This window comes from Bidens hawaiensis, unplaced genomic scaffold (genome assembly GCF_021521415.1).
Source record: "Bidens hawaiensis isolate Kalapana, Puna unplaced genomic scaffold, B.hawaiensis_p1.1 tig00033754_1, whole genome shotgun sequence".
NCBI lineage: Eukaryota > Viridiplantae > Streptophyta > Magnoliopsida > Asterales > Asteraceae > Bidens > Bidens hawaiensis.
Genome location: NW_027495799.1, coordinates 24,406 through 35,393, shown reverse-complemented (window position 1 = coordinate 35,393; position 10,988 = coordinate 24,406).

Sequence of the window (10,988 nt, the reverse complement as noted above, 5' to 3'; positions counted from 1 at the left end):
CTTATGTTTCGAGGGATGATGAAATTGTTAGGATTAAACGCACACACGAACTGAACATGACATGAAAGCAATAACGAACACGAGGATTTAACATGGTTCGGTCTAAACTGACATACGTCCACGGGTGGCAACTAGGTATTTCTTTATTGAGTGACAATGATTACAAGTACATAATGTGGTTTATATAGAGACTGAACTAGGGTTAGTATCTTATTAAACAAGAAATTCAAACCGGGTCGGGCCTGCCGTTTGGACTTCAAATAATAAACCGGGCCTACACCGAAAAGCCTACGAAACCCAACAAACTCCCACTCGGAGGCCTTGAGTACTCTCGTCTGCACTCCTGATTGTACTTCTGTAATCTAAACATTTAACTTCTAGCTGCCACCGCCTTCTCATCAATTAACCTGAAGGCCCGTTGAAGCTCCCCGGAGCTCCAACACGTCAGTCACGGTTAAAACTGCCCTTGACCCGTTCTCTGTCCCTACCAGCTCCCACTGAAACAAACTACCGGATCCTGAAATACCCTGAGAACAAACACTCTACGTATTCAGCAAGTAATTCACTGGAGAGACTTTAACAGCTGGAATACTGGTTTTCTTAATCCACCGTCGATCTGGATCTGTAACTGAAACACGACCTGCGCTCCCACTGTCACAATGTTCTCTGACTGATTTAACCTTCCTAGCTCGTTCATCCTGAATCCTCACTTTGGCTCTGGGTTTGTTACTTGCAAAACGAACCTTCTTCTACCCACGAGATTCTGTGAACCGGATTTTGTCTTTCACCAAAACCGGATCCATTCCTTTCGGTGACATATCGACCATATACAACGAACAAATTTTCTTGCCACGAGCAACAACGAGATTCCCTTTGACTACTTTCAACTGCTCATTCCCGAACTTAACATCGTAACCCTGGTCATCCAACTGCCCAACTGAAATCAAACGTTTCTTCAAACTTGGAATAACCCTAACATCTTTCAAAGTCCAAGAAGTACCGGCTGAAGTTATCAAATCAACATCTCCCATACCCGTAACCTCTAGAATTTCATCGTTTGCAAGTCGAACCTTTCCAAAATCCCCAAACTTTAGATTCTTTATCGTTTCACTACAGTGAGTGGCATGAAACGATGCACCAGAATCCATCACCCAAGCATCAACGTTATCCTCAATACTAAGAACGTAAAACTCATCCTCTGGGCATTCTTCTGCAATGTTGACTTCTGTAGCGTTCACCTCCTTCTTGCCATTCGGACACTGATTTCTGAAGTGTCCCTTCTCTTTACAACCCCAACATTCAATATCTTTACGGGTCCTAGACTGCCTCCTCTTCTTGCTCTCACTGCCTCGTTGTTTTCCCCTACCTCTACCTTCTGTGACTAATATATCACTTAATGATTCTCCTGAATTTCTGCGTCTTGAATCTTCTCCAAGAATCAAATCCCGAATCCCATCAAAAATAATTTTTGTAGACGAACTACAAACTGCAGTCACTGTTTGCGACCAACTGTCGGGCAAAGAGGATAACAACAAAAGACCTTGAACTTCATCATCAAACTTAATGCCGACTGACACTAAGCGGGAGAGGTTCGAATTAAGATCATTAATATGCGTTGTAACTGACCCACCCTCTTTCATTCGAGTTGTCACTAGCTCTCTGATAAGATAGACCTTATTCGCTGCCGAAGGCTTCTCATACATGTTGGATAGTGCATCCATCATACCACGGGCTGTGGTTTCTTTCATAACGTTAAACGCCACATCTTCCGACAACGACAATGTAATACACGCCCTAGCTTTTTTGTCTAACTTCTTCCACTCTGCTTCTGACAACTTTTCTGGTTTTTCATCCTCAAACACTACATCCAAGTCTTTCTAACAAAGTAGCGCTTCAATCTGCATCTTCTACCAACCAAACTTTTGTCCATCAAACTTCTGTATCGAAACCTTTCCGTCTTCTGCCATGACAATGACTAAAACGAAAAACTGGATAAAACAGAGACAAACACAACAATCGCACGGGCCTGAACTTAACAACTGTTATACTGAACTCTGTTAAACAATCAACCTATTTTAAACGTGCAGCGGAATAACGAACTAAAAATCAGAAAACTGAAACGATAAAACCTGACAAACGCGGTGGGTACTGGTTCTAAGTTTCTTTAAATTTCTTCTAACTTGAAACTGTTCTTCAACGAAAATAGGATCTTGATTCGCTGTTTTACTCGTTCTTTGCTTAACCGAAAGCTGATCAAAAATACTGATCTTCAAGCCAAGCCCACACAATATAAGAAACTGGGCCTACTGCCCTTTGTAATTCGGCCCAAAAGAAACAGCCCACAAATAAAAATTAAGAAGCCCTTGCTCACGTATTCTTCCTTGCCAAAAAAACTCTTTTGTCTTATAGTGGCATGAACTCCAAAAAGTTGAAATAACAATTCTTGATTTCTTGCTCCTTCCGGCCGTCAAACGTTCTGCCACAAGAACACCAAACTACAAGGAAAAAATAAATAATAACTTTCTCCTTTATGGTCAATCATATACAGCCAAACAAACTGGAAACAAATACACGTTGATCAAACAATCGGTGGCGGAAAGCGGCACAGGTACGGTGGTGATGCGTGATTGACTTTCGGAACAGAACCTCCACAGCGAACGTCGGTGACGGGGAACAATCCCTAACCAACTGTAACGGCGGCAAACAGAAACTGACGGAACCCTAGTTTCGACTTCTGGTGCGGCGGTAATGAGCGGAACTGGTTCAACGTGTTCTCGTGTGATCTGAACCTAAGCTCTGATACCACTTGTTAGGATTAAACGCACACATGAACTGAACACGACACGAAAGCAATAACGAACACGAGGATTTAACGTGGTTCGGTCTAAACTGACATACGTCCACGGGTGGCAACTAGGTATTTCTTTATTGAGTGACAATGATTATAAGTACATAATGTGGTTTATATAGAGACTGAACTAGGCTTAGTATCTTATTAAACAAGAAATTCAAACAGGGCCGGGCCAGCCGTTTAGACTTCAAATAATAAACCGGACCTACACCGAAAGACCTACGAAACCCAACAGAAATGAAGGAGACTTGAATAAGCGACAAGATATATTTAACAAAGAAAAAAAAATCTGTTCTATTACACATTGAAATAGTTTTGCAGTAGAGCATGATCAACTCTTGTCTAAATAGTAACAAATTTGAAATAAATTATCTACAAGAAGTTACTATGCTCTCTAAAATACAAACATACTCATAATCTTCAACGGTATACATAATGTAGGGGTATGGTACTAAACCCGGCTTACGACCTTAATTTATTATGTTTGGCTTATTTTATTATATGGACTAATACAATATTATTGGGCTGAGGGGGTTTTGTGGAGGTAACCCTAACTGGGCTAGGCCCATTAGGGTACCATGATGGTGGCCATGAGGCTCCCTATATAAGGAGGTCTCCACCTCCTTATTAAGGGTTGGTGTCTAGTTTTGTTATTGAGAGCAACAACAACCCTTAATAAGGAGGTGGAGACCTCCTTATATAGGGAGCCTCATGGCCACCATCATGGTACCCTAATGGGCCTAGCCCAGTTAGGGTTACCTCCACAAAACCCCCTCAGCCCAATAATATTGTATTAGTCCATATAATAAAATAAGCCAAACATAATAAATTAAGGTCGTAGGCCGGGTTTAGTACCATACCCCTACAAGCCCCTCAAGTCCAGTGTTGCTCCTAGGCGTGCAAGCGTTTAGGTGGAGCGCTGGACTTCATAAGGTGTGTTAGGATATGAGGCGGTTTTTTTTCCCTTTTTTTCAGCCTTGTCTTTATTGTCTTTGGGTTTTGAGAGGTTTTCTCCATGATGGTGACATGTTGTGATCCTTATGATAATGATGGTGCACTGGCATGAATAAGATATAGCACGCATCATAACAATGGTGGCGCGGGGCCTGATAAAAGATAGAGTGCGCATCTCGATAATAATGTAATGCAACTTGCGCGCGAGGCAGCTTACAAGCTATAAAAATAATGAAGCTTGCGCGCGAGGCGACTTACGAGCTATAAAATAATGAAGCATGCGCGAGTTGCGGCTTATGAGCTATAATATGATGATAATGACTGGCCCACAAGGGCCTCTTCTACGCAGGATGACTATCCCAACTTGTTTTCAAAATAATAATGGAGGCATAAACGGCCAGATAATAATAATAATGTCATAGGTGCGACTCGTAGCCGAACCTGCAAAAACATATCAGCTAAAAATGGATGTATTACAAGATTCCCATCCTCGGGGAAATTATGAGGTGTGCCCAACCTACGTTGGCGCGTGGCCTTTTGGGATATTATTAGGCTCCCGGCCTTTATGTTTGGCGCGTGGCCATGTGGGATATTATTAGGCTCTCGGCCTTTATGTTTGGCGCGTGGCCATGTGGGATATTATTAGGCTCCCGGCCTTTATGTTTGGCGTGTGGCCATGTGGGATATTATTAGGCTCCCGACCTTTATGTTTGGCGCGTGGCCATGTGGGATATTATTAGGATTCCCAACCTTCAAGTTTGGCGCGTAGCCGTATGGGTTTATGAGGATTCCCAACCTTTAAGCATGGCGCGTAGCCGTATGGGTTTATGAGGATTCCCAAACCTATGTATTCGGCGCGTAGCCGTATGGGTTTATGAGGATTCCCAAACCTATGTATTCGGCGCGTAGCCGTGTGTTCTGCATTAATATAAGCACAATTTTTTGTGCCATTTCATGCAAATCTTATATACTCATACTTTTCGTTTTGTTTTATTTTGATCGTTACACCAAAATCAATATAGGCAAAAAGTTTGAGGTTTTGTAAAAACTTGTGAAGTAATTCACTTACCTCACAAGATGTATGCGTTCTTTAGTGATCGGTGTTGGTCTAACGGAGTGTTGATCTGCGGTGCGCGCATGCATGGAGGCGGAGTGGTGATCCAAGGTCGCGTATGCATGGCGGCGCATGCATGGCGAGGAGTGTTCCTCCGATGTGACATGCATGGCGGCGGAGTGGTGATCCGCGGGCGCGCATGCATAACGGCTGAAAGTTGAGCGCGCATGCATGTCGGGAGTTGAGCGCGCATGCATGGCGGATAGTTGAGCGCGCATGCATGGCGGGAGTTGAGGGCGCATGCATGGCGGGAGTTGCGCGCGCATGCATGGCGGGAGTTGAGGGCGCATGCATGGCGGGAGTTGCGCGCGCATGCATGGCGGGAGTTAAGCGCGCATGCATGGCGGGAGTTATGAAAATGAGTAAAGGACTTAGAATATATTTTCTTGCCTGGCTCCAACTGTGGAGGTGATGTGGTATTTATAGTATTAGGGTTTCCAATGATTGGGCTCAGACCCCATTAGGGCCTTTTTGGCCTCCTCCTATTGCTTCGCGCCACGTATTGAATCGCGGTGGCGCATGCGTGATGGCGGTGTATCGAACCGCGGTGGCGCATGCGTGATGGCGGTGTATCGAACCGCGGTGGCGCATGCCTGTGCTTGTTGAATATAAGGTATGCTTACACATTGAAACTTGAACAAGGTTGTAAGGAAATTATTTTTACTTAATCCTTAACAGTTGTCATATTTCAAGTTATTTTGCGATATTCTGAATGTGCTGACACGTGCCTTGGCATTTCATTATTCCTCTTTTGCGCGACGTTATCGTGCATGTATTATAGGGAATTATGAATGAGTTTTTTAGCCTTTACGTGTCAGTATGTGTTACTTTGCCTATATCCATTATGTAACATCTGCCCCGATCCGACCCGACCCAGGTACCCGTTTCTCTTACCCGATCTCTTTCTTTTATGATTTAATATTTATTTATACTTATATTTTACTTTTAATAATATTATATACTTTTTCTTCCCGCCTCTTTCTCTCTCTTTCTTTCCGCCGTCCCGTCCCTCTCCTTCTCTCTTTCCGCCTTCTTTTCCCTCTTGTCGCCGTCCCGCCCTTAAGCCTTGTTTCCCTCTTTTTCTTCTAACTCTTTGCTTGTCCTTTGTTCCTTCCCGCCTAAGGTTGTCTGCGCAGCTCCACGCGCCAGACCCCTTACAAGGAATCCTGCGTGATGACCACCTGTTTCAGCGATACGCGAGACGAACTCTTCTCGCAGCGCGCTAAGAATTTTAATTCTTCTCGCAGCGCGCTAAGAACGGTAGTTCTTCCCGCGACGCGCTAAGGATTGTAGTTCTTCTCGCAGCGCGCTAAGAATCGTAGTTCATCCCTCGACGCGCGAAGAATTATAGTTCTTCCCGCGGCGCGCTAGGAATTTTAGTTCCTCCCGCGGCGCGCTAAGAAATGTGATTCTTCCCGCGGCGCGCTTAGAAACGTAGTTCTTTCCGCGACGCGTTAAGGTTGGTTCTGTCTGCCTTCGCGCTCGCGCTCTCTTGACCTTCTGTGTCTGCCTTCGCGCTCGAGCCTTCTCGCGCTAAACCCTTTGAGTTTTCTTCTGTTTAATCTAGCCGTTTGCTTTTGTGTTGTCTTATCTTTTGAGCCGTTGACCTAATCTGCTTTATGTCTGAAAAGCCACTTTTGGCGCAGCATGCGCACCAACCCCATTGGTTGACAGAAAAAGTGACTGACATTATCTTTTGAGATCTGCTTTTGCCATGCTTGACCAGTACCTTTATCTGAACCGCCCATGCCTTTTTTACTGTTCCCTGACAGCTTTATCTTGCCTCTGCAGCTGCCATATCTTTCCATATCTTTTGCTTTTGTTTTCTTATGCTTTTTGATATCTTTTGCTTTTGGAATCTTTTACTTTTTGAAGATCCTTTCCCCTTTTCTAGGGATTATGTCTCCTAGGGTTTTCCTATAAATAATAGTATTATTTTCATAACACTACACACACAAAACACTTAATCTCTCCTGTTCTCTTGCCCCTTGCTCTCTCTGCTGTCTTCCTCTCTGCCTCCGTCTTCCTCCCTGTTCTGCCCCGCTTTTCCGGTAATATATATATATTATATAATTTACTTATTAATTATGCTAACTTATAATCAAGACTTAAAACAAATCATTAAAACAATAATCTTATTTATAGGTTAACTTGTGCTTGTTTAAAGTTGGTTCTTGCTTTATCTTACACCGCATCGTTTATCAAGTGAGTAATCTCGTACCTAATCCCTTTTTGCTTTTAATGTTTTGGGATGTTCATGTGTTCATACAAACTTAGAGTCTTAAACTGTTTATGAACTTTAGTCGCGCAGTATCCCATGTGTTGAGGACGTAGACTTGGCTGTTTATTTGTATGTGTGGATCATTAACCGTCTTGTCGGTCTATTCCGCAGTTCTCATGGTACCATTAGATGAACACGGGAGAACTATCGTTTATGATTTTCTCTTTTGTTTGCACATGCACAGTTTGTCTTGTTTGTGAGCTCAATTGTGAGCACTGGCAGTCTTATGAATCTTAGAGTTGGTCCCGATCAGATTACACCCTTGTTGAAAACCAGACATACACATGTTGCGCGCAGATTTATGGTTATCTATGTATTGTATTAAACTTGATTTCTCACCAACACGCAAGTGTTTGACGTTTTATTTTAACACATGTTCAGGTTTGCTGTAGCTACATTTGGAGCTTGTGGACACGTAGGACGTTTTTACTTTTGGACCTAGATTAAAATGTATCAAGACAAGTTATTGCTGTTCGAATATTATGATTTATAATATATTGATTTATGATGATTTATGTCTACTTTGCGCGTGCGCGAATGAATGTATTTATTAAATATTGACACCCAATAGTGTCACGAGTAATGAAACAATATGTGGCGCCCCGATGTATAATCCGCCTTTGGTCGGGGTGTTACAGATTGGTATCAGAGCTCGTTGACTTTAGGATAGGTGGTTAGACGTAACGGCCTAGAATACCTAAGAGTCCCTTCTCGCGCATGAAAGAAACCTCATGTTTGCGCGCTTATTGTTAATTACTCGTTATTTATGAATATGCTCGCGCTTGCGCAGTATATGATTTTATGTTTTATTCCGCGATATTTCGATTTTTGTTGAATTTCGATTTTTATTGATTTTTCTTACATATTCGTTTGTTGGGTTTGAAAATCCGAAAAGTCATGGTGATACATGAATAGTTGATTTTCAATTTCCATTTACGATTATGTTCTGAGGTTGGAGACTTGAAAAGTCATGGTGATACATGAATTGTCAACCTCCAATACTCATTTCCTTGTATATTTTATATTGAAGATTGAAAAGTCATGGTGATACATGAATCGTCAATCTCCAATACTTGTTTGCTCGTATATTTTAAATTGGGAATTCGGAAAGTCATGGTGATACATGAATTGTCGATTCTTGATTCGAATTTGCTACCTTTATTAAGTCTGCATTTAGGGTCATTTATTTTACTTTAACTTTTGATAGTATCTAACTCTGCGAAACCAAGCTTTATAAAGTTATACTTTGCGATAAAACCAAGATATTAACTAAAAATTAAAATTTTTATAGAATGCCTCCGCTATCTCGCCGATTTCAGAGAAGAGAAGCCTCGCGCATGCGTAGACAGCAACGTTCCCAGGAAATGGCCGCCGCAATAGCCCAAGCTTTGAGCCAAAACAATACCAACACCTCTGGTTACAACATTAAGTCCTTTAACGCGGGTAACCCTCCAAAGTTCACAGGTCTTGAAGGAGCCACCGTGATGCTCCAGTGGCTTGAGAAAATAGAAAACACTTTCCTCCACACCCAATGCCCCTCAGACAGACGAACCCTGTATGCTTCCAGTGTCCTGGAATCTAGAGCGCTTACATGGTGGAATGGAGTAGCTCATGCGCGTGGCGCAGAAGCTGCTTCTAGCATGCTCTGGGAGGAATTTAAGGAAATTCTGACGCGAGAATTCTGCCCTCCCAACGAAGTTAAGCGCCTGGAGGAAGAATTTTGGAATCTTAAGCAATACAGTGGCGAAGCGCGCGAGTACGCGACGCGCTTCCACGAGCTAAGCTTACTGGTCCCTCACCTTGTTACCCCTTCCCGCCGAGCCATCGAGAAATTTCTTGGGGGACTCCCCATGGAAATTCAAGATTCTGTATGGGCCAGAAACCCAGTAACCCTCTCTGACGCCATCGAGTTGGCCGCTGTGCTCAGCGACAACCATGTCAGAGCAGGAACCCTGTTCCTGCGGGGAACAGAAAAGACCAAACTCACCAAGACTGCCCCTGAACCAACAGAAACCAAACCTGAACCCTCAAACCGTAACAACCTCAAGCGCAGGCGCAAGGCCTATGCGCTTACCAACCCGCCCATTGTCCAGCAACCCATTTATCAACCTCCAGTTTACGCGCCTAACCCACTGTCAACCTACCCAACACCTCCTGTAGCCCACAACTATGCCTTAACCAATCCAGCACTCCCTGCCCCGCCAACTAAGAAACCTTACACAGGAAACCATCCCTTTTGCCCAACCTGTAGACTCCACCACCCACCTCAAGTCCCATGTCGACTTTGTACCCGATGTGGCCGCGCTGGTCACCTTGCAGAAAACTGTAGAGTCCTTCCCGCCAATCCAATTGCGCCAACACCACCAGTCTACCCGCAGAACCCACAATCAATCTACCAAAACCCACGACCCAAATCGTGCTTTAACTGCGGTGATCCCAGTCATTTCCGGAACGCGTGCCCAAGGCTACAAGTTCAGATTACGCAAGCGAATCCGGTGAACCAGATTTCAAACCAAGTAACGCGTGGACGAGCTTTTAACATAACCGCGCACCAAGCGCAAGCGAATAATGACGTAGTTAATGGTACATTTTTGCTTAACGGATTTTATGCTTCTGTACTTTTTGATACTGGCGCCGATCGAAGTTTTATCTCTCGCGCCCTCGAGCAGAAGCTTGCGCGACCGCGCGATAACTTAAAAGAAGATTTTTCAGTTGAATTGGCTAATGGTAAAATTATTTTAATAAACTCAGTGATTAAAGATTGTACACTTAACCTTAACGAAAACGATTTTCTGATCGACCTCATCCCTATGCCTCTTGGAAGCTTTGATGTTATCATTGGTATGGACTGGCTTACGCATAATCGCGCCGAAGTTATTTGCGCCAAGAAGATGATTCGCATACCTCGAGAAAATGGTGATCTTCATATTTACGGCGAAAAACCCTCCCGCGGTCTTAAACTTATGTCTTGCGCCGAAGCCCGAAGGCTCATGCGGAAGAAGTGTATTGCATTTCTAGCCCATGTGGTTAAACCTGCTGAAGAGAAGAAGCTTCGCGATATCCCTGTTGTGCGTGATTTCCCTGAAGTTTTTCCTGATGATCTTCCTGGTATCCCTCCCGCTCGTGAAGTCGAGTTTCGTGTTGATCTTGTCCCTGGTGCTTCCCCCGTAGCTAAATCTCCTTATCGTCTTGCACCCGCTGAGATGCAAGAATTGGCAAGCCAACTTCAAGAGTTGACTGCTAAAGGATTCATTCGCCCTAGCTCTTCGCCCTGGGGTGCCCCGGTGTTGTTCGTTAAAAAGAAAGATGGATCGTTCCGCATGTGTATTGATTACCGCGAGTTGAACAAACTCACCATTAAAAACCGGTATCCTTTACCGCGTATTGACGACCTCTTTGATCAACTCCAAGGTGCCTCTTGTTTCTCGAAGATTGATCTCCGCTCTGGCTATCACCAGTTGCGCATCCGCGATGAAGATGTTCCGAAGACTGCTTTTCGAACTCGTTATGGCCATTTTGAATTCTTGGTCATGTCCTTCGGTTTAACCAACGCACCCGCCGTTTTCATGGATCTAATGAATCGGGTGTGTAGGCCTTTCTTGGACCGTTTTGTGATCGTGTTTATCGATGATGTTCTGGTGTATTCTAAGACCAAGGCCGAGCATGAGCAACATCTTCGGTTGGTGTTGCAAAAGCTTCGAACCGAGCAGCTCTATGCTAAGCTTTCCAAGTGTGAATTTTGGTCGGATGAAGTACAGTTTCTTGGTCATGTTGTAAACAAGATGGGT